Source organism: Spermophilus citellus, assembly GCF_964194105.1.
Source record: "Spermophilus citellus genome assembly, chromosome: 6".
Taxonomy (NCBI): Eukaryota; Metazoa; Chordata; class Mammalia; order Rodentia; family Sciuridae; genus Spermophilus; species Spermophilus citellus.
Window position 1 is genome coordinate 103,794,552 of NC_138187.1, and position 25,903 is coordinate 103,820,454.

Genomic DNA, 25,903 nt, shown 5'->3' on the forward strand with positions numbered 1-25,903 from the left:
TTAAGTAAGTCCCATTTGTTGATTCTTGTTATTAACTCTTGTGCTATGGGTGTCCTATTAAGGAATTTGGAGCCTGACCCCACAATATGTAGATCGGAGCCAACTTTTTCTTCGATCAGATGCAGAGTCTCTGATTTGATATCAAGCTCCTTGACCCATTTTGAGTTAAATTTTGTGCATGGCAAGAGAAAGGGATTCAGTTTCATTTTGTTGCATATGGACTTCCAGTTTTCCCAACACCATTTGTTGAAGATGCTATCGTTCCTCCATTGCATGCTTTAAGCCCCTTTATCAAATATAAGATAGTTGTAACTTTGTGGATTAGTTTCTGTGTCCTCTATTCTGTACCATTGGTCCACCCGCCTGTTTTGGTACCAGTACCATGCTGTCTTTGTCACTATTGCTCTGTAATATACTTTGAAATCTGGTATCGCTATACCGCCTGATTCACACTTCCTGCTTAGAATTGCTTTTGCTATTCTGGGTCTTTTATTTTTTCATATGAATTTCATGATTGCTTTATCTATTTCTACAAGAAATGCCGTTGGGATTTTGATTGGCATTACATTAAACCTATAGAGAACTTTTGGTAATATCACCATTTTGATAATGTTAGTTCTGCCTATCCATGAACAGGGTATATTTTTCCATCTTCTAAGATCTTCTTCTACTTCTCTCTTTAGGGTTCTGTAGTTTTCATTGTATAAATCTTTCACCTCTTTTGTTAGGTTGATTCCCAAGTATTTTATTTTTTTTTTTTTTGAGAATATTGTGAATGGAGTGTTTTTCCTCATTTCCGTTTCAGAAGTTTTGTCGCTGATACACAGAAATGCCTTTGATTTATGCGTGTTGATTTTGTATCCTGCCACTTTGCTGAATTCATTTATTAGTTCTAGTAGTTTCTTTGTAGACCCTTTTGGGTCTTCTAGGTATAGAATCATGTCATCCACAAATAGTGATAATTTAAGTTCTTCTTTTCCTATTTTTATGCCTTTAATTTCTTTCATCTGTCTAATTGCTCTGGCCAGTGTTTCGAGATCTATATTGAATAGAAGTGGTGATAGAGGGCATCCCTGTCTTGTTCCAGATTTTAGAGTGAATGCCTTTACCTTTTGTCCATTCAGAATGATGCTAGCCTGAGGCTTAGCATAGATAGCTTTTACAATGTCGAGGTAAGTTCCTGTTATCCCTAGTTTTTCTAATGTTTTGAACATAAAGGGATGCTGTAATTTTTCGAATGCTTTTTCTGCGTCTATCGAGATGATCATATGGTTCTTATCTTTAAGTCTATTGATGTGGTGAATAACATTTATTGATTTCCGTATATTGAGCCATCCTTGCATCCCAGGGATGAATCCTACTTGATCATGGTGCACAATTTTTTTGATGTGTTTTTGTATTTGATTCGCCAGAATTTTATTGAGGATTTTTGCATCTAGGTTCATTAGAGATATTGGTCTGTAGTTTTCGTTCTTTGAGGTGTCTTTGTCTGGTTTCGGAATCAGGGTGATGTTGGCCTCATAGAATGAATTTGGAAGAGCTCCCTCTTTTACTATTTCCTGAAATAACTTGAAAAGTATTGGTATTAATTCTTCTTTAAAGGTTTTGTAAAACTCAGCTGTATACCCATCCAGTCCTGGGCTTTTCTTGGTTGGTACTATTTTGATGGCTTCTTCAATTTCATCCATTGATATTGGTCTGTTCAAATTGTGTGTATCCTCCTGACTCACTCTGGGCAAATCATATGACTTAAGAAATTTATCGATGTCTTCACTATCTTCTATTTTATTGGAATATACGTTTTCAAGATACTTTCTAGTTGTCTTCTTTGTTTCTGTAGCATCTGTTGTGATATTGTCTTTTTCATCCCGTATGTTAGTAATTTGAGTTCTCTCTCTTCTTCTCTTCGTTAGCATGGCTAAAGGTCTGTCAATCTTATTAATTTTTTCGAAGAACAAACTTTTAGTTTTGTTGAGTTTTTCAATAGTTTCTTTTGTTTCAATTTCATTGATTTCCGCTCTGATTTTAATTATTTCTTGCCTTCTGCTACATTTGCTGTTGTTTTGCTCTTCCTTTTCTAGGGCTTTGAGATGAAGTGTGAGCTCATTTATTTGTTGTTTTTTTCTTTTTTTGAGGAATGACCACCAGGCGATGAACGTTCCTCTTAAAACTGCTTTCATTGTGTCCCATAGATTCCGATATGTTGTGTCTGTATTTTCATTTATCTCTAAGAATTTTTTTATTTCCTCCTTTATGTCTTCTGTAACACATTGATCATTCAGTAACATATTGTTCATTTTCCAGGTGATGTAGGATTTTTCCTTCCTTCTTTTATCATTGATTTCCAGTTTCATTCCATTATGATCAGATAAAATGCATGGTATTATCTCCAACCCTTTATATTTACTGAGGGTTGCCCTATGGCATAATATATGGTCTATTTTTGAGAAGGATACATGTGCTGCTGAGAAAAAAAGTATATCCATTTGATGATGGTTGATATATTCTATATATGTCAGTTAAGTCTAGGTTATTGATTGTGATATTGAGTTCTATAGTTTCTTTATTCAACTTTTGTTTGGAGGATCTGTCCAATGGTGAGAGAGGTGTGTTGAAGTCACCCATAATTATTGTGTTCTGGTCTATTTGATTCTTGAACTTGAGGAGAATTTGTTTTAAGAATGTTGCAGCACCATTATTTGGTGCATAAATATTGATAATTGTTATGTCTTGTTGGTGAATGGTTCCTTTTTACAGTATATGATGTCCTTCTTTATCCCTTTTGATTAACTTAGTCTTGAAGTCGATTTTATTCGATATGAGGATGGCAACCCCTGCTTGCTTACGAGGACCATGTGCATGGTATATTTTTTCCCATCCTTTCACCTTCAGCCTGTGTATGTCTTTTCCAATCAGATGTGTCTCCTGGAGGCAGCATATTGTTGGTTTGTTTTTTTAATCCATGATACCACCCTATGTCGCTTTATTGGAGAGTTTAAGCCATTAACATTCACAGTTACTATTGATATATGGTTTGTACTTCCATCCATGTTTGATTATTTATCCTTTTTTAAAAAAAAATTACTTTGCTCCTCCATGATTATCTTTCCCCTCGCCATCTGTCTTTACCGAGGCACTTCCCACTGATGGTTTTGGTTATTGTTTTTCATTTCTTCCTCGTGTAGTGTTTTGCTCAAAATGCTTTGCAGTGCTGGTTTTCTGGCTGCAAATTCTTTTAACTTTTGTTTATCATGAAAGATTTTTATTTCATTGTCATTCCTGAAGCTTAATTTTGCTGGATACAGAATTCTTGGTTGGCATCCATTGTCTTTCAGTGTTTGAAATACATTGTTCCATGACCTTCTTGCTTTCATTGTCTGTGATGAAAAATCCGTTGTTAACCTTATTGGTTTACCCCTGAATGTAATCTGCCTCCTTTCTCTTGTAGCTTTTAATATTTTCTCTTTGTTCTGTATATTGGATATCTTCATAACAATGTGTCTTGGCGTTGGTCTACTGTGATTTTGTGTGCTCGGTGTCCTGTATGCATCTTCAATTTGTATATCTGTTTCCTTTTTTATTTCTGGAAAGTTTTCTGTAATTATTTCATTCAGCAGGTTACTCATTCCCTTGGTTTGAATCTCTGTACCTTCTTCTATCCTGATGACTCGTAAGTTTGGTTTTTTTTTTTATGTTATCCCATAACTCTTGGATGTTTTTCTCGTGATTTTTTACCAACCTTTCTGAGTTGGCTAGACTCTTTTCAAGATGATATATTTTGTCTTCATTATCTGACGTTCTGGCTTCTACTTGCTCCACTCTGTTAGTGATACTCTCAATTGAGTTTTTAATTTGGTTTATCATTTCCTTCATTTCTAGAATTAATGTTTGATTATTTTTTATAATCTCTATCTCCTGATAAAGATGCTTAACTTCTTCTTTTATCTGTTTATGTAATTCATTCTCAATGTGTTCTTTCGCTGCTTGAATTTGCTGTCTTGTCTCCTCCTTAAGGTTCCATTCCATCTGTCTAAGGTGTTCCTTGAGTTCTTTATATGACCATTTTTCTGATGACTCTAGGTCCTCCTGAATATTTAGGCTCTCCTGCATTGTTTGTACTCCTTTTCTTCCTTGCTTTTTAAAGCTGCTCATGTTACTTCTTGTTCTGTTTGACTGCTGAGTTACTGTTTACTCCTATAAATTTATTTGATGCTTGGGAGGAAAGGTATTAGAAGGGAAGGGAAGAAGTCACTAAAGAGAATGAGAGTAAGCAGGTAGAATTCAAGGAATGGGGGATAAGATAATTGAAAAGAAATGAAAACACAAAAGAAGAAAAACAATAGGAAATTAAAAAAAGAAAAAATTGTTTTTTAAAAAAATAATAAAAACAATTAAAATTAAAATTAGAAGAAAAAAATTTTTTAAATTGTAAAAAAAATTAAAAAAAACAAGAAAGAAAAATGAAAATGAAAGAAAAACTCAAATCAAAAAAAAAGAGAGAGAAAAGAAAAAAGAAAAAAAACTAATGAATGCAGTCTGTTTTCATGAATGACTGGGCACACTCTTCCAGTTTGCCATTCCCTCAGACCCTAAGTTTGTAGAGCTTGGGGCTGAGAATCCTCAGCGAATTTTACTTGCCCTCCGGTAGCCACGACCCCGGTAGCTGGTGCAAGAGACCTCAGCTGTCAGCACTGGTGGGAGTGGTACTTCCGCGCTGCGGGTTCCACGCCACCTCTGATTCCCTCGGTCTGGCTATCGCGCTCACGGAAGAGCTGGGAGGGGCCCTTACGGGAGAGCTGGGAGGGGCCCTTACGGGAGAGCCGGGAGGGGCCCTTAAGGTTTCCCCGATGTGTGGAGAGGGAAGGCTAGGGAATTACACACCTGTAGCCGCAGGTTTCAATGAAGTTATATCCTCCGCAGCAGTCTGATGACGTCAGTTCTCTGCCATGGTGGTATCTCTTGCAAATGGCGACAGTTCGTTTACCTTTGCCGGGTGACCAATGCAACGGGTGGGTCCTTACTGTGTCTCCCAAGCCCCGTTTCAAACCTGTGGCCACTACCTATGAAGGCTTGGTTGGCATTTACCTCCGTAGGAACAGAAGGGCGACCAGTTGTTTCAGCCGGATGGATTAGTGCTGAGTCACAGGTGTTTGTCTGCGGGAAGCAGGCGAACAGGAGCTTAAATTCAGCCGATCCGGGCTCAATGTGTGTTCTGAGAGGCCCAGACTGTTCACCCCAGATCCACGTGAGCTCAGCATTGCCTAGTGATCTCAGGCAAAATCGGCTGCAAACGCCATCAAGATGACGGAAGAAAGCATTTTCTTTTGTCTTTTCATTTCTTTTCAATTTTCTTATTCTACCTGCTTATTCTCATTCTCTTTAGTGACTTCTTCCCTTCCCTTCTAATAACTTTCCTCCCAAGGATCAAATAAATTTATAGGAGTAAACAGTAACTCAGAAGTCAAACAGAACAAGAAGTAACATAAGCAGCATGAAAAAGCAAGGAAGAAAAGGAGTACAAACAATGCAGGACAGCCTAAATATTCAGGAGGACCTAGAGTCATCAGAAAAATGGTCAAATAAAGAACTCAAGGAATACCTTAGACAGATAGAATGGAATCTTAAAGAGGATATGAGACAGCAAATTCAAACAGTGAAAGAACACATTGAAAATGAATTACATAAACAGATAAAAGAAGAAGTTAAGCATCTGTATCAGGAGATAGAGATTATAAAAAAATCAAACAATACTTCGAGAAATGAAGGAAAGTATAAACCAAATTAAAAACTCAAATGAGAGTATCACTAACAAAGTGTAGCAAGTAGAAGCCAGAACGTCAGATAATGAAGACAAAATGAGAAATATAATGAGAAAAACATCCAAGAGATATGGGATAACATAAAAAAACCAAACTTAAGAGTCATCAGGGTAGAGGAAGGTATAGAGATTCAAACCAAGGGAATCAGTAACATGCTGAATTAAATAATTACAGAAAATTTTCCAGAAACAAAAAAGGAAACGGATATACAAATTGTAGATGAATACAGGACACCAGCCATACAAAATCACAGTAGACCAACACCAACACACATTGTTATGAAGATATCCAATATACAGAACGAAGAGAAAATATTAAAAGCTACAAGAGAAAGGAGGCAGATTACATTCAGGGGTAAACCAATAAGGTTAACAACGGATTTTTCATCATAGACGCTGAAAGCGAGAAGATCCTGGAACAGACCATTAGCCATGCTAACGAAGAGAAGAAGAGAGAGAACTCCAATTACTAACATACGGGATGAAAAAGGCAATATCACAACAGATGCTACAAAAATACAGAAGACAATTAGAAATTATTTTGAAAACCTATATTCCAATAAAATAGAAGATAGTGAAGACATTGATAAATTTCTTAAGTCATATGGTTTGCCCAGACTGAGTCAGGAGGATACACACAATTTGAACAGACCAATATCAATGGATGAAGTAGAAGAAGGAATCAAAAGACTACCAACCAAGAAAAGCCCAGGACTGGATGGGTATACAGCGGAGTTTTACAAAACCTTTAAAGAAGAATTAATACCAATACTTTTCAAGTTATTTCAAGAAATAGAAAAAAGGGAGCTCTTTCAAATCCATTCTATGAGGCCAACATCACCCTGATTCTGAAACCAGATAAAGACACCTCAAAGAAAGAAAACTACAGACCATTATCTCTAATGAACCTAGATACAAAAATCCTCAATAAATTTCTGGTGAATCGGTCACAAAAACACATCAAAATAATTGTGCACCATGATTAAGTAGGATTCATCCCTGGGATGCAATGATGGTTCAGTATACAGAAATCAATAAGTGTTATTCACCACATCAATATACTTAAAGAACCATATGATCATCTCGATAGATGCAGAAAAAGTATTCAACAAAGTATAGCATCCCTTTATGTTCAAAACATTAGAAAAACTAGGGATAACAGGAACTTACCTTGACATTGTAAAAGCTATCTATGCTAAGCCTCAGGCTAGCATCATTCTGAAGGGAGAAAAATTGAAGGCATTCCCTCTAAAATCTGGAACAAGACAGGGATGCCCTCTATCACCAATTCTATTCAATATAGATCTCGAAACACTGGCCAGAGCAATTAGACAGACAAAAGAAATTAAAGGCATAAAAACAGGAAAAGAAGAACTTAAATTATCACTATTTGCGGATGACATGATTCTATACCTAGAAGACCCAAAAGGGTCTACAAAGAAACTACTAGAACTAATAAATGAATTCAGCAAAGTGGCAGGATACAAAATCAACATGCATAAATCAAAGGCATTTCTGTGTATCAGCGACAAAACTTCTGAAACAGAAATGAGGAAAAACACTCCATTCACAATATCCTCAAAAAAAAAAAATACTTGGGAATCAACGTAACAAAAGAGGTGAAAGATTTATACAATGAAAACTACAGAACCTTAAAGAGAGAAGTAGAAGAAGATCTTAGAAGATGGAAAAATATACCCTGTTCATGGATAGGCAGAACTAACATCATCAAAATGGCGATATTACCAAAAGTTCTCTATAGGTTTAATGCAATGCCAATCAAAATCCCAAGGACATTTCTTGTAGAAATAGATAAAGCAATCATGAAATTCATATGGAAAAATAAAAGACCCAGAATAGCAAAAGCAATTCTAAGCAGGAAGTGTGACTCAGGCGGTATAGCGATACCAGATTTCAAACTATATTACAGAGCAATAGTAACAAAAACAGCATGGTACTGGTACCAAAACAGGTGGGTGGACCAATGGTACAGAATAGAGGACACAGAAACTAATCCACAAAGTTACAACTATTTTATATTTGATAAAGGGGCTAAAAGCATGCAATGGAGGAAGGATAGCATCTTCAACAAATGGTGTTGGGAAAACTGGAAGTCCATATGCAACAAAATGAAACTGAATCCCCTCCTCTCGCCATGCACAAAAGTTAACTCAAAATGGATCAAGGAGCTTGATATCAAATCAGAGATTCTGCGTCTGATCGAAGAAAAAGTTGGCTCTGATCTACATATTGTGGGGTTAGGCTCCAAATTCCTTAATAGGACACCCATAGCACAAGAGTTAATAACAAGAATCAACAAATGGGACTTACTTAAGCTAAAATTTTTTTCTCAGCAAGAGAAACAATAAGAGAGGTAAATATGGAGCCTACATCCTGGGAACAAATTTTTACTCCTTGCCAATGTCTTGGCTGGGCACAGAATCACGAGCCACTCAAGCAGGAACAAAACTTTATTTTTGAAAAAGCCACGAATTCTCCGTACGCGCCAGCAAGCCAAACCCCGGTCCACCCACTCGCGCGTGTACCGGAACCGGGCAGGGGGGACCGGACCTCCCCCGGAATTCCCTCCTACTATCCTTCCCCAACCAATGGGAACTCTCCAGGAGTCCCGTAACATGAGTCCCTAGCAGGCCAAGGTGAACAGCCGGAGTCCAGTTTCCATATGAATGTAAATCTTAACATAATCATATCATCTCAATGGCTGGCTGGCGTCACCTTACAACCGAAAGTGCCATGCATCATATTATTTGCTTGTGGCTCCTAGCATCTGACCCCTTCTGTTTAATTAAGCAACAGGCAATGTGGCTAGGGACCGTGCCTGTTAGGTATGTCCAATTCAACATATGGTTCTTACCCGTCATCGGAAAACTGACATCTAGGTGTCAGCCTCCTGTCTTAGGTTGATACCACTGCAACTGATTCATACCCGTCACTGACTACTGGTCCAGTATATAGCCATACCTGTGGATAGGCCTATGCACCAGTGGGGAGGGGGTGAGGTTCTTTGCCTCACCTCTGTTGGCCCCCAAATTTGACCTCGGTGCCGCTGGGGGGGTGAGGTTCTTTGCCTCACCTCAGTTGGCCCCCACATTATACCATCACTAGTAGAAGGGAGGAGGATACAGAAATGCCATGACATCAATTCAATAGATGGCTCTTTAGGAAAAAATGCATCACTGGTGACACTACAGCAAAGATACGCCAGCACTACCATAATTCGCTGTATCAACAGATAGAGCACAATGCATACAAGTGATACATAGTCCAGGCAAGTTTTGTAAGCAGTTCAAAGTGGAGGAATCTATCAATATGTCTATTTCCTCCCAAAATAAATCGACTCAGTCACTGAGCATTACCTGTTGAGTTATTATTCATTGATGCATCAGTTTATACAGTTTGTTGTGATAATTATTGAAGAATTTGTAGTTTCGTTTCATCTTTGTCTTCACTGGCACTGGGATGAAAATAGGGATTGACAGTGATGTTAAGAAAAGAGAAGAAAAAAATGTAACATTTCAACAGGTATTAAGAAAACAATTTTAGAACAATTTACATTATCCTGAACAGAATTATAAAATATAATGAAAAGGAAAGGTGAAAGTAAACAAACAGATCTGTTAACCTGCTTATTTGTACACATATTAAAACAGTCTTCAACAGCTGTTTACCCAAATTAAATTAAACCATTAAAATCACGTGAATAATAAAAAAAAAATTGGGATCCATATTTTATGAGCGCTCCTCATATATGATATATGGACATACGCACATACAGACATACAACACAAAACAGAAATGTGCACACGTAACATACAACATATAAGACAATAGTAAAGGCCTTGTAGATTACCTAGGTGAAATCTCCATTGCAATGTTTAAAAACTCCATAGTCAAAAAATAAAACTGATCAGAAAAACATTAATTTATGTCTGTATGAGCTCAAAATTAAAATGGAACTTTATGATGTGGGAAAAGCAATAATAAAATAGATATTGAAAAAAGCATCCTGGTTGATCACTGTCGAAGATGTAAGAATAGCCAAGCTGGAGTTCTGGATATCAGCTGTTAAGGATTTGAGTCAAATCATCTTCTTTTTCTGTAGAAATTGTTTTGGTTAATCTCTCTGGAATCCAAATCGGCTGCTGTTCCTCCTGTGGAAAAACACAGACAGAGCCCCGACTCCAGACTATCACTGGATCCGGACCTTTCCATTGTCCTGTTAGAATATCTTTCCAAAGTACCTTAGGCTTATGTACATTTTTTGGATACAAATGTCTTTCCGCAGCACTAAGTCCCGATGAATCCAAATTTAAAAAGTTTAGAGTAAAAAGGGTTATTTTAAGTTTATCTTTGGGGGATATATACCCCTTTCCAATTCCCTCCTTTTGTTTTAATAAGTACATTTTAATAGTTTGATGAGCTCTTTCAACTATGCCTTGTCCTTGTGGATTGTATGGAATTCCTGTTATGTGAGTAATGCCAAATGATGAGCAAAATTGTTTAAAAGAGGTGGAAGTATAACCAGGACCATTGTCTGTTTTTAACTGTTTTGGAACGCCCACAGTGGCAAAATTTTGTAAGCAATGAGCTATAACATCTTTAGTTTTTTCTCCGGCATGAAGGGAGGCCATCAAAAATCTGGAAGAAGTATCAATTGTAACATGTAAATATTTTAATTTTCCAAATTCTGGCAAGTGTGTGACATCCATCTGCCAAATATGGTTAGGTATCAGTCCTCTAGGATTGACTCCAAGATTAACTTGTGGTAAAAATGTCACACAATTTTGACATTGTTTTATTATATGTCTGGCTTGTTCTTTAGTTATTTTAAAATGCTTTTGTAAAGTATTAGCATTGACATGGAAGCTTTTATGAAAATTTATAGCTTCTTCTATTGTGGAGAAAATATGTATGTCATGTGTAGATTTATCTGCTAGTTCATTGCCCATACTAAGGGCTCCAGGAAATCCTGTATGTGCCCTGATATGTCCTATAAAGAATGGATCTTTTCTGTCCCAGATTAGACTTTGTATAGCGGAAAACAAAGAGAAAACAGTAGAAGAAGGTGAAATCCTACCAGCATCTTCAAGGGATACTATAGCATTAACTACATACTGACTATCAGAAAATAAATTAAATACAGAATCTTTAAACATCATAAAAGCTTGTAATACTGCATTAAGCTCTACCTTTTGAGCTGATTGTTTGGGTACTAAAAATGTAAAAGTTTGATCAGGAGTAACTACTGCTGCTGTACCATTGTTTGACCCATCAGTGAATATATTTGGAGCATTTATGATAGGGGTTTTTCTTGTCATTTTTGGAAAAACTACAGGATGCTTAGACCAAAAAGACAACAAAGGATTAGATGGTAAGTGATTATCAAATGAAACACTGGTTTTACACATGATTATTGCCCAAGTGTTTAACTCATTAGCTAACTCATCAATTTGATCCATAGTATATGGAGTAATAATTTTATTGGGAGAAATCCCAAACACTCCCTTTGCTGCTTTTATTCCTTTGAGTATTAATTGTCCTACAGCCTCAGGATAACTAGTAAGAATAGTGTTAGGAGAATAAAATAAATGTATCCACAATAATGGACATTCTTGCCAAAATATTCCTGTAGGAATATTTTTTGTTGGTAGTACAATAAATAATAAAGGCAAACTTATATCAATTCTATCCAAATGTATATTTTCCATATATGTTTCAATGATTTTTAATGCTTTTCTTGCTTCAGGCGTTAACATGCGGGGTGAATTTGGATCTGATGGACCTTTTAGAATATCAAATAAAGGTCCCAACTCTCCTGTTGGTATGCCTAGATAAGGCCTTATCCAATTTATGTCTCCCAATAACTTTTGAAAGTCATTAAGTGATTTGAGTTGATCTACTCGTATTTGAATTTTTGGTGAACGGACCATGGTTGAGGATAATAGAACTCCTAAATAATTAATTGGAAGATTTAATTGTACTTTATCTATTGCTATCTCTAGATTATAATTTTTCAATAAGTTTGTAAGTGTGGCATACCATTCTAGCAATGTGTTTTTATCTTTATGTGCCAATAACACATCATCCATATAGTGAAATATTTGTAGTTCAGGATTTTGATTTCTAAGTGGCTGGATTGCTTTATTAACATAAATGTGACACATAGTTGGGCTGTTAGCCATCCCTTGAGGGAGTACTTTCCATTCATATCTCTGATCAGGACCTTCATGATTCAGTGCAGGGATAGTAAATGCAAAATGTGGACTATCCTCGGGATGAATTGGAATTGAAAAGAAACAATCTTTAATATCTATAGCTAAAACATGCCAGGTTTTTGATAAAGCAGACAATTGGGGAATCCCTGATTGAGCAGGTCCCATAATAACCATCTCATTATTAATGGCTCTTAAATCTTGTAATAATCTCCATTTACCAGATTTCTTTTTAATGACAAAAATGGGAGTATTATGGGGGGATATGGAAAGTTGTATATGTCCTTCCGCTAATTGTTGTCTGACCAAGTCATGGGCTACTTGTATGTTTTCTTTAGTCAGGGGCCACTGAGGAACCCACACTGGTCTTTCTGATTTCCAAGTAATTTTGATTGTCTCAGTGGCCCTTTCTGAAAACCCAATCCATGTCTATTTATTTCTTGATCTATTTGAATAGGTGCTGTCATACCTTGTTCTTGTTCTCTTAATCTTTTTTCTTTCCTAAAACCTTGTTTAGCCCTAGTAGTGGGCGCGTTAGGATTGATGTTATTTGTTAATGTCAATCCTAATTGATCTAGGACATCTCGTCCCCATAAATTTACGGGAAGATGATCCAATACATAGGGCTGTATAGTTCCTTCACATCCTTCAGGATCCCTCCAATCTAATACCATAGCACTTCTATGGGGATTTGTTGCCACTCCTAGGCCTCGAAGCATTTGAGTGGCTTGTTGTAATGGCCAATGTTTTGGCCATTCTTGACGAGATATGATGCTGAGGTCCAGCAGCCCATTAAAGTCATGACCTTGAATATTTAATTTTAGCATTGGGCGAGAATATAAATTTAAAGACAGCATAGCCCAATCTACACCTGTGGAGCCTAATCCCTTGTAACCTCTTTCTACATTACAACTGGAAAATTTATCATGCAGGCTTGGTATTATTAATAACTGTGCTATTCTATCTCCTGGTGAAATTACTGATATACCTCTTGGAGAACTAGCTATAATTTTTATTTCACCCTCATAATCGGGATCAATTACCCCAGGACTTATCATAAGTCCTTTTAGTGTAGAAGAACTGTGTCCCAATAATAAGCCTACTGTTCCCTGGGGAAGAGGTCCTTTTACTCCTGTGGGAATGATTTGAACTCCGGAGTTAGTACTGCTCTGGCAGAGGCGCAGATGTCCAACCCTGCACTCCCTCTAGTTTGTCTGATGAGGGATTTAATGGATAATGTGTCCTGGGCAATACCTTGATGGTGCTGCTGGGTTCCTCCATTGCCCCGTATATTTGTGGTTTTGGGCCCCAGGGCATTGGGCCCTCTAGTCTGTTTTTTGGCAATGGAGCCTGATACCTTTCTCCATGATATCGCGGGTAAATATTTGGTCCTTGTCCGTTTTTTGATAATGGAATGCCCTCTATGGTAGTTTGAGAACGGCATTCATTAGCCCAATGTCTCCCTCTATGGCATCGTGGGCAAATACCCGGTATTCTATTCCTTGGATACCTAGTTTTGTTAAACCCTCCTCTTATGGGGCAACTCCTTTTAAAATGTCCTGTTTGATTACAATTATAGCATGTTTTTGGCCTGGCATCTAAAGCCTGTTGTACTGCTGCTAAGACTTGCCCTTGTTCATTAATGTCTCTACATAATTTAATATGTGTGTTTAAATCTTCATGTCTCCATGGTCTAATGACCTCTCTGCAGCAACGATTTGCTTGGTCATAAGCTAGTTGTTTTATAAATGGCATTGCCTGTTCTGTATTTCCAAATATTCTAGAGGCTGTCTGAATAAGCCTATCTACAAATTCAGCGTAAGTTTCATTAGTTCCTTGTATTACCTTAGATAATTGACCTTGTTAATCTCCATGCCCCTGTAAAGTTTTCCATGCCCTAACTGCATCTACAGCAATTTGTGCGCATACGCCAGGGTCATATTCAATTTGCTGTCTTTGACCCTCATAAGGTCCCTTTCCTAATAACATATCTATATTTCTTTGAGGGTAACCAGCTTCTGCATTTTGCCTAGCTGTCTCCATGCAAAATTCCTCATTGGCAACCTTCCATAACAAATATTGTCCTCCATTTAGCACAGATCGACACATGTTAGCCCAATCTGCTGGTGTCATGTCCAAGTTGGTAACAGATTCGACCATGCTTACCGTGAAGGGAGCTTGTGGCCCATAGGTTGTTACAGCCTCCTTTAATTGCTTTACTGTTTTGAAATCTAAAGCACGGTGAATTCGTTGCCCTCCTGCCTGCTCAAGTACAGGGAATGCTAATCTTTGGGGTCCTGCCTCAGAATCCCGTCCATCAACTACGGGAGTTGAGGTCCGCTCAGCTGTAGATGGAGCTGTTGGTTGAATTACGCCCTCTGGTGATAGAACGGAGTTAGTAGCAGCCTCCTGTTGTAATTCTCCACCTGATGGCTGTTTTTCCTCTAAGCTTTCTTTCTTTAAATTTTCCTCTGTCTGACTAGCTTGAGAGACCTTCTCTTTTGCTTGACCTAGCGTTTTTTCTACCATAGTTTGGACCTCTAACAATTTACTTAACAGTTTTTCAGTTTGTTTTTTACTAGATTCTAATCTACTATAAAGGTAACGTAACCCAATAAGATAGGATAAAACGAAGCCGAAGCAGAATGAAACAAAAACGGAGCAGAGAATGGTTATATCAATTTTCTCTTTCTCAGGGCCAAATAACTTCAAACCTTGAGCCAACCATTTTTCCCAGTTTGCCTGAGAAAATTCTAGGGCTAGGGAGCTTGAAATAAAAACAAAATAAATCAAAACAAGAACACATTGTTTTTTGAAATGGTCACCCATTCTGTCGCCTTCCCTCAGGGGCGAGCAATTTTACTCACCTCTAAGTTTCAGGCATTCCCCGTCTGGGCCACCAATTGCCAATGTCTTGGCTGGGCACAGAATCATGAGCCACTCAAGCAGGAACAAAACTTTATTTTTGAAAAAGCCGCCAATACTCCGTATGCGCCGGCAAGCCAAACCCCGGTCCACCCACGCACGCGTCTACCAGAACAGGGGGGGGGAGGACCGGACCTCCCCCGGAATTCCCTCCTACTATCCTTCCCCAACCAATGGGAACTCTCCAGGAGTCCCGTAACATGAGTCCCTAGCAGGCCAAGGTGAACAGCAGGAGTCCAATTTCCATATGAATGTAAATCTTAACATAATCATATCATCTCAATGGCTAGCTGGCGTCACCTTACAATCGAAAGTGCCATGCATCATATTATTTGCTTGTGGCTCCTAGCAACTCCTCACACTTCAGATAGAGCCCTAATATCCTGAGTATACAAAGAACTCGAAAAATTAGACAATGAGATAACAAATAACTCAATCAACAAATGGGCCAAGGACCTGAACAGACATTTCTCAGAGGAGGACATACGATTAATCAACAAGTACATGAAAAAATGCTCACTATCTCTAGCAATCAGAGAAATGCAAATCAAAACCACCCTAAGATACCATCTCACCCCAGTAAGATTGGCAGCCATTATGAAGTCAAACAACGAGTGCTGGCGAGGATGTTGGGAAAAGGGTACTCTTGTACATTGCTGGTGGGACTGCAAACTGGTGCAGCCAATTTGGAAAGCAGTATGGAGATTCCTGGGAAAGCTGGGAATGGAACCACCATTTGACCCAGCTATTGGCCTTCTTGGACTATTCCCTGAAGACCTTAAAAGAGCGTACTACAGGGATACTGCCACATCGATGTTCATAGCAGCACATTTCACAATTGCTAGACTGTGGAACCAACCCAGATGCCCTTCAATAGATGAATGGATAAAAAAAATGTGGCATTTATACACCATGGAGTATTATGCAGCACTAAAAAATGACAAAATCATGTAATTTGCAGGAAAATGGATGGCACTAGAGCAGATTATGCTAAATGAAGCTAGCCAATCCCTAAAAAACAAATGCCAAATGTCTTTTTTGATATAATGAGAGCAACTAAGAACAGTGCAGGGAGGAAGAGCAGGAGGAAAATATTAACATTAAACACAGACATGAGATGGGAGGGAAAGGGAGAGAAAAGGGAAATTGCATGGAAATGGAAGGAGACCCTCATTGTTATACAAAATTACATATAAGAGGTTGTGAGGGGAATGGGAAAATAAACAAGGAGAGAAATGAATTACAGTAGATGGGGTAGAGAGAGAAGATGGGAGGGGAGGGGAGGTGGGATAGCAGAGGATAGGAAAGGTAGCAGAATACAACAGTTACTAATATGGCATTATGTAAAAGTGTGGATGTGTAACTGATGTGATTCTGCAATCTGTATTTGGGGTAAAAATGGGAGTTTATAACCCACTTGAATCTAATGTATGAAATATGATATGTCAAGAGCTTTGTAATGTTTTGAACAACCAATAAAAAAAGAAAAGAATAATAGTTAAATAAAATTGACAAATCCTTTAGCTACCTAACAAAAAGAAGGAGAGAGAGAATTCAAATTACTAAAATTAGTGATGAAAAAAAAGAAATATCATGATAGAATCTACGGAATACAGTAGGCAATTAGAAATAATTTTGAAAATGTATACTCCAGTAAAATAGAAAAACTCAAAAACACTGAAAAATTTCTAGAAGTGTATGGTCTACCCAAATTGAACCATGAGGACATACATAATTTAAAGAAATCAAGTAAGTAATAAAATAGAAAACACCATTAATAGCCTACCAACCAAGAAAAGTCCAGGACCAGATGGATTATCAGCTGACTTTTACAAGACCTACAAAAATGAATTAATACCAATACTCTTCAAATTAATCCATGAAACAGAAAAGGAGGGAACCCTTCCAAACTCATTCTATGAGGCTAGTATTATCCTGATACCAAAACTAGAGAGAAACACATCAAAGAAAGAAATTTCAGACCGATATCCATGGTAACATGGATTCAAAAATTCTCAAAAAATTTTTGGAAAATTTCATTCAAAAACATATTAAAAAATAGTGCACCATGATCAAGTGGGATTTGTTCCAGGGATGCAACATTCAGAAATCAACAAATGTAGTTTATCACATCAACATACTTAAAGATAAGAATCATAAAATTATGTTAATTCATGCACAGAAAGCATTTGACAAATACAGAATGCTTTCACGTTCAAAACACTAGAAAAACTAGTGCTATTGAACATACCTCAGCATTGGAAAAGCTATCTATGCTAAACTCAAGGCCAAAATTATTCTAAAGGGAGAAAAATTGAAAGCATTCCCTCTAAAAACTAGAACAAGACAGGGACACCCTCTTTCACCACTTCTATTCAACATACTCCTTGAAACTCTAGCCAGTGTAATTAGACATATGACAGAAATTAAAGGGACATGAATAGAAAAAGAAGAATTTGCCAACAACATGATTCTATACTTAGAGGATCCAAAAATTTAACCAGAAAACTTCTAAAATTAATAAATAAATTTATAAAAGCATCAGGATTCAAAATCAATACCCATAAATCAAATGCATTTCTATATATCAGTGATGAATCCTCTGAAAGAGAAATTAAGAAAACTACCTCCATTCACAAAGCCTCAATAAAATACTTGGGAATCAACTTAACAAAAGAGGTAAAAGACCTCTATAATAAAAACTACAGAATGCTAAAGGAAGAAACTAAAGAAAACCTCAGAAAATGAAAAGATCTCCCATGCTCCTGGATAGGTAGAATTAATATTGTCAAAATGGCCATACTACCCAAAGCACTATACAGATTCAATGCAATTCCAGTTAAAATCCCAATGTCATTCCTTATAGAAATATAAAAAAGAATCACAAAATTCATGAGATGTGCCTCTGTGGTTAAGTACCTCTGGATTCAATCTCTGGTATAAAAAATCCTTAAAAACATTAAATTCTATTTAATATTAATATTTGAATATTAAACTCTATTTTTCATCTGTATTATTCCATTTATTAACCAGAAACAAGTTTAACACTTTTTATGTAGCAGATAAACTCTACTATTTCTTAGAATCTTTCCATCTTTAAAAAGTTTTTGCTATCCTCCTTCATTTAGCAAGTGAGAGATTTAAAAGGAAGTAATAGAAGGCAATTTCAATTGAAAATTTTCCTCTTCTTTTTGAACAAAAGCATTTCTGAAGGAAGGTAATTATAGAAGATAAAATATAACTTGCATTTGGAAATTTTCTAACAGTGTTAAAGACTGATATTAAACCTAGAAATATCTAATTTCCATATTTTACATAAGTCTAAATATTGAATAAAGTGAGTCATACTTCTTCATTTGAATCTTGAGTTTTGTGGGGACAAGTGCATAGAGTACTGCATATGTGGCATACGTTTAGGGCGCCTGAGTGGCAAACCAATCCCCTTGTCCTAGGCACCTGAGCAGCAAACCACTTACCCTATAGGCACAGCCCTGGGCATAAGACTCCATGTTGCACTCACAGCGCTTGCTCAGTGGCCTGCTCCTCAATTGGTTGCTGCAAGAAGAGTTGGCAAGAAATTGTATTGGTGGTTGCCTATAATCTGCTTAGCTACTGCCTGAGTATATATACATGGTAACTACACAATAAAATCAGACCTGCTTCCAGCTTGGTCTCTAGAAGGCTTGATTCATGACTCCACAGCCACACTCTCCTCTACCCTCTTCCATGGACCTCCTTACTGAATGGGAGAGAAGAGAGTCCAAGCAGAGATTCCTTTAGCTTCAAGTTCTCTGAAAATCCAAGTAAAATTTCTTTTTTGTTTTTAATTTTTGCTGTTGTCATTGTTTTTTAGCCCTCTTTATTCATAATAATTTCCTGCTTTGAAGAGGACAGATTGCTAAATTTATTCAGGATAAAATTAAAAATTGTTAACAAAAGTTGTTCTGACAGTACTACAGCAAAGATGAGTTTTTATCAGAGACAATCTTTGCTATCATGCTTCTAGTCTTCTTCTGGTAGCTTGTTTAGTAGATATTTCTCTTGCTTCTATAATTTCCTCACCAGCAGCATTAATTAAAATTTTGTTCCATGTGGTACCAGCTTTCCTAAATTTGTCTTGAAAGGAGACTAGGACAATCTTTTCTCTCCTCCCTTCTCTCTCTCTCATCACCAGGACTTTGCTGTCCAATCTCTTATAGTACAGTTATGGAATTAGAGATAACATATGAAAGTTAAATCACCAAAGATGATATTTTAGAAGCCTCAATACACATTTTTTATTAATCCAAGGAGTAAAGTTCCATGTACCCCAGAAGAGTAGAAAGAGTGTACTTGTCTGATGCTACCAAACAATAACTTGGGTAGGACTCCATCCACTCTTCAAGTTCCAGGAAACTTTACTCTTCTGAGAATTGGAATTAATGTTGTACTTTATTTAAGGAACATGATGTTCATTAACAGAAATCCTGTCAGGTTACTTTAGTTTGAGCTTTCAGCCCCTTTTTAAATATCTTTTAATCCCTATGTAAGAAAATCATTACAGGAGAATTTTTCTAAGCTTTTTTGACTTGCTGGAAGTTAGGCTCACTCAGAGCTTGAAACTGGGAATTTTCTCCATACTTTAAGTCTATGTTTTTTTTAAGAAAAGTTGAGAGTTTTGATTACCTATCCCAGAACTGGAGCTTGAACCCAGGCCCTCATTCATGATAACCATGTGCTCTACCATTAATCTATCCTTAGCTACACCTCCCAGTCCTCCTTAGCCTCTCTCTTTCTCATCACATTTTATTCCACTGAGGATAAGATAATGACTTCTTTACCATAGCATCTAAAGCAACTGCACCCATACCTGGGATATCATAGGTGGATATCTACTGAATGTATAAATGTACTTCGTCCTTACATTGTATTAATGCTGAAGTCATAAGAAAGGTTGATCCACCCTAAGGTCTCTGCCTATAGTAATTTCAAATAAGAATGTGGCAAGAAGACAAGCAAAGAGTAAAAAAAAATATATGGTATGATTAATAGTAATAATAGGTGGCAATAAATGTTTAGAGAGGTGTCAAAGTGCTTGATGAAATGATTGAGATAAAATAAAATCCTTGAAGCTTTACATTTTCTCTTTGGTATTTAAACAGTTCTGGGAAAAGGGTATTTTGCCCTTATTCAAGGCAGTGAATGATTAATTTATCATCATTTTTTCCCAAAACTGAAAGTGATCATGCCAAAGAGAAGTATGGCAGATTGCCTTATGACTTTCATTTGGAAGAAGTTTAAAGCTTGTGTTTTCTATTCACTACTTTTTTAAAAATTCAGTTCATAATTGATCACAATTAATGTAGGCAGACATGAGATTGTATAGAAATTTTATTGCAGCAAATAGATTACAATGTTCCTCCAAGAGGAACATGGGGAACTACTCTACTTGAAAAATATCTAATGGTGTCTCGTTTAAACTGATTACCAAGTGAGCTACTTCCCTTTGCCACACTCTTCTGCCATTATGTTCTGCCTCACCTTGAGCCCCAGGGAATGGAACCAGCCTTCTATGAATTAAGACCTCTGAAACTATGAGTCCTCAAGTAAACTTTTCCTCTTCTGAATTTTTTTTGAGAAGATCTTTTAGTCACAGCAGCAAAAGAGCTGACTTAAACATGTATGTTGAACCAACCCTGCATCCCATGTATGAATCCCACTTGCTAATGGTGCACTCTTTTTAATATGTATTTTATGTGCTTTGCCAGAATTTTATTGAGAATTTTTTAATCTATATACTAGAGATATTTGTCTGAAGTTTTTTTTTCCTTGATGTGTCTTTGTCTGGTGACACTATCTACATAGAATGAGTTTGGAAGTGTTCTCTCCTTTTCTATTTCATGGAATAATTTCAGGAGTATTGGTGTTAATTCTTCTTCAAAGGTCTGATAGAATTCAGCTGAGAATCTGTCTAGTCCTGGGCTTTTCTTAGTTAGTAGACTTTTTTAAATTTTTTAAATTTGTTTTAATTAGTTATACATGAGAGTAGAATGCATTTATGCACTTTAATATATAATACATAGATGGAATATATTTTTCATGTTTCTGAGAGTTCATGTCACAGAATTACGTTGATCATGCAGTCACATATATACATAAAGTAATAATATCTCTTTCATTCTACTATCCTTCCTATCCCCACATTCCTACCCCTTCCCTCCCATCACTTCCCTCTACCTAATCTAAGATAACTATTCTCTTAGCCCCCCCACCTTATTATGAATTAGCACCCACATATTAGAGAAAACATTTGACTTTTTTGGTATTGGATTATTTCACTTAGCATGATGTTCTCCAACTCCATCCATTTACTGGCAAATGTCATAATTTCATTCTTCTTTAAAGCTGAGTAATATTCCATTGAATATATATACCACATTTTTTAACAATTTATCTATTGAAGGACACCTAGGTTGGTTACATAGTTTAGCTATTGTGAATGGAGCTACTATAACTGTGATGTGGCTGAATTACTGTAGTATGCTGATTTTAAGTCTTTGGGGTATAAACCAAGGAGTGGGATAGCTGGATCACATAGTTGTTCCATTCCACGTTTTCTGAGGAATCTCCATACTGCTTTCTATAGTGGTTGTATCAATATGCAGCACCACCTGTAATGTATGAGTTTAACTTTTTCCCCCACATCCTCACCAATATTTTTTGTTGCCTGTATTCTTGATGATTGCCATTCTGACTAGAGTGAGATGAAATCTTAGAGTAGTTTTGATCTGCGTTTCCCTAATTGATAGAAATGTTGAACACTTTTTCATATGTTTGTTGATAAATTGTATTTCTTCTGTGAAGTGTCTGTTCATTTCCTTAGCTCATATATGGATTTGGTTATTTGTTTTTGTTGTTGGTCTTTCTTTCTTTCTTTCTTTCTTTCTTTCTTTCTTTCTTTCTTTCTTTCTTTGGTGTTAAGTTTTTTGAGTTCTTTATATATCCTAGAGACTAATGCTTTATTGGAGGTACATGTGGTAAAGATTTCTCTCAATCTGTATTCTCTCTCTTCACATTATTGATTGTTTCCCCTGCTAAGAAGAAGCTTTTTAATTCAAATCCATCCAATTTATTGATTCCTGATTTTATTTCTTCAGTTTTAGGGGTCTCGTTAAGGAAGTCAGGTCCTAAGGCAGCATGGCAAATATTTGGACCTACTTTTTCTTCTGTTAGTCCCAGGGTCTCTGTTCTAGTGCCTAAGTCTTTGATCCACTTTGAGTTGATTTTTGTGCAGGGTGAGAGATACAGGTTGAATTTCACTTTGCTACATATGGATTTCCAGTTTTGCCAGCACCATGTGTTGAACATCATTTCTCCAGTGAATGTTTTTGGCACTTTTGTCTAATATGAGATACTGTATTTTTGTGGGTTTGTCTCTGTGTCTACTATTCTGTATCATTGGTCTATGAGTCTATTTTGGTGCCAATACCATGCCATTTTTCTTCCTATGTATAGTTTAAATTCTGGTATTGTGATGCCTCCTGCTTCACTTTTCATGCTAAGGATTGCGTTAGCTATTCTGGGTCTCTTATTTTTCCAAATAAATTTCATGATTGCTTTTAATATTTCTATAAAGAATGTCACTGAGATTTTAACTGGCAATTCATTTAATCTGTATAACACTTTTGGTAGTATGGCCATTTTGACAATATTAATTCTGCTGAAAATAAAGTAGATTTGCTTGTTGATGTATGAAATATTTTATGCATGTCTGTTAAGTCTAAATTATTGATTTATTATTTATTTCTATAGTTTCTTTATTTAGTTTTTGTTTGGAAGATCTGTCCAGTAGTGAGAGAGATGAGTTAAAGTCACCCAGTATTATTGTGTTGTGGTCTATTCAACTCTTGAAATTGAGAAGGGTTTTTTTTTATGTACATAGATGCTTCATTGTTTGGGGTATATATACTTTCTTTTAGAAGTATGAAATGCCCTTCTTTTTCTCTTCTGACCAATTTTGAAGTCTACTTTATCTGAGATAGTATGGAAACCCCTGCTTGTTTATGCATATGAGTGATAGTTTTTTTTTTCCTATTCTTTCATCTTCAGCCTGTGAATGTCTTTGCCTATAGGTTAGTCTCTTGAAGACAGCATATTTTGGGGTCTTCTTTTTAATCCAATCTGCCAGTCTGTGTCTTTTGATTGATGATTTTAGGCCATTAACATTCAAAGTTATTATTGAGATATGATTTGTATTCCCTTTCATTTTTATTTATTTCTGGTTTTTAATTTGACTTAGTTTTTCCTTTGTTATTCCTTGAATTAGTTATTCCTTAGTTTAGATCATTCCTTTGCTAGTTTTTACTTTTTTAAAATTTAATCCTCATGTAATGTTTTGTTGAGGATGTTCTGTAGTGTAGGCTTTCTAGTTTTAATCTTTTAAATTTTTGCTATCATGTAAGGTTTTTAATTTCATCTTCAAATCTGAAACTTAATTTTGCTAAGTATAAAATTCTTGGTTTGCATATTTTTTCTTTCAGAGTTTGAAATATGTAATTCCAGGACCTCCTAGCTTTGAGGGTCTGCATTGAGAAATCAATTGAGATATAAATTGGTTTTCCTCTATATGTCATTTGATTTTTTTTCTCACAAGGCCTTTAAGATTTTATCTTTATTCTCTATTAGTCATTCTCATTATATAATTCTCATTATACTGTGTCCTGGTGTAGGTCTACTGTAATTTTGTACATTTGGGGTCCTGTAAAGCTCTTATATTTGATTTTCCATTCCATTCTTTAGGGGTTTGGAAAATTTTCTGCTATCATATCATTTAAAAGATTGTGCATTCTTTTGGTTTGTATCTCTGCTCCTTCATCTATTTTGATAACTCTTAAATTTGGTCTTTTTATATTATCCTGTAATTCTTGAATGTTCCTTTAATGGTTTCTTACTATCTTCTCTGAATGATCAGCTCTACTTTCACAATTATATTTTGTCTTCATTGCTTGAGGTTCTGTTTTCCAAGTGGTCTAGCCTATTGGTGATGCTTTCTATTAAATTTATAATTTGGTTACTGATTTCTTCATTATGAGGATTTCTGCTTGTTTTTTTTTTCAATCTTTCTTTATTGAAGTAATCTTTCACTTCCTGTATTTTTTATTTGATTTTGTCCTTTATATTATTCTGTACTTCACAGAGCAATTGAACAATGTACATTCTGAACTCCTTCTTGGACATGTTTTCCACTGTGTTATCAGTGGTTTTTATTGTTGAAGCATCTTGGTTTGTTTGGGTTCCCTTGTTTTTTTTTATGTAGTTCATGTGTTTTCCCATCTAGAAGCATGGCTCTAAGGCAGTACAAATTCTACCCTGTAGATCTACATTGTTCTAAATGTTTCCAGGACCTCACCTTTAATGGCCAGACTGATATCAACAGCATCCAATAAAAACAATATATAGTTTTAAATATAATAGCTCCCACTAAGGCATCTACTGCTTTCTCACATTAAACCAAAATGATGAGTTCAATAACTATCTATAATATAAATAGAAAATTTGCTAAAACAGTTTACAATTTCAAATAGATGAGAGAACAGAAGTAGTGTAGTACACAAAGTAAGCAAGTGAGGAAGAGAATACCTAGAAGCAAAAATTTACAGAAAGAGTGGAAGAGAAGCCAAAAGAGATTGGATATTTTTTGGAGAAAAGTTGGAAAGAAAATCTAAGGAAAAAGACAAGTGAGAGGAAGAACATGAACAAAGAGAAAAAAAATAAAGACTTAAGAATATAAGAAAGATGCAGACATCATTCATATAACATTGTCCTCCACACACTGATACATTAAAAATACCATGTTCCAAATATGGTAGAGATATTTGCAAATCAAAAAATAAAATAAATCTCAATGGAAATTGAACTTTCTGTGTCAGTGTTCAAAAGTTTCTCAGTCATGTTTTGGACATCTCTCAGGATCACCAAGCCCAGATCAGCCCTCGCAGACCCAGGCACTATGCCACTGATCTGGGCTTCAGATACTTCAAGCTTAACCATGCTGCAGTCCCAATATCTCAGTGCTGTTCCTACTTGCAGAGAGATCACCAGGGATACATTCATGCAAAGGAGCAACCCTGAGATGCAGCAGCAAGACAAGGGCTACCAGCACTCCCAAGAGGAAGACCCTAGGCACCCCCACACTGGACCTGTAGGTCCTGGCCAGAGTTCCCATACAGAGGCTCTTGTGGTGGCAAACCTGCTATAACTCTGGCCCCAGGCCCTGGCCTGCATCCCAAAATAGGTGCAACCAAACCTGGAGTCTTCTGACAGTAGACCTCTAGGAGATGTTGGCAGAGGTAGTGGTAATGGTTGGTGCTAGCAGGCAGCAGGTCAGCAGAAGCGGTAGTAAAACACTGTCAGCACTCCAATCACAGCTGTGAGGGCAGTGATCTCTGGGTGTCAGCAGCTTGTCGGTATCAGTCGCATTGGGAGCACATGTGTCTATGGTTGCAGCAGCCGGTGGCTGTAGCTGCAAGGGCAGCAGCACCCAGAAAGAAGATCTCCAGGTGACCTCGAGGTGGCAGTCATAGTAACAGAGGCAGGGGTTATGGTGGTAGTGGTGTACGCATAAGTCGATTGGAGAAGAATCTATGGTGAGTCAGCAGAAGTAACCTCAAAGGTAAAGTCCAGTTGGTAGGCTTTTGATGGTGTCTTCTACTTCATTGCTTGATATCGAGCTGTTTAAATTGTATATTTCCTCCTGATTTAGTTTGAGTAAATCATATGTCTCTAGAAATTTGTTGATGTCTCCAAGATTTTCTACAACAAATATATGAAAAAATATTCAAAATCTCTAGCAGTTAAAGCAATTTCAATTAAAACTAAGTGTAGGGCTATGGTTGTAGCTCAGTGGCACAGCACTTACCTAGCATGTGTGAGTTCAAGTCTCAGCACC

The 25,903-nt window shown here is 36.6% G+C and overlaps 1 pseudogene across 1 annotated transcript in view; it reads left to right on the forward strand.

The window, feature by feature from the left end:
- Positions 1-25,213, forward strand: part of LOC308651278 (melanoma inhibitory activity protein 2-like) — an 80,501-nt pseudogene extending 55,288 nt beyond the window's left edge. The window contains exon 3 of the transcript in view: positions 24,925-25,213. The product of the transcript in view is annotated as a melanoma inhibitory activity protein 2-like (transcript). The remainder of the gene's footprint in view (positions 1-24,924) is intronic.
- Positions 25,214-25,903: the final 690 nt, after the last annotated feature.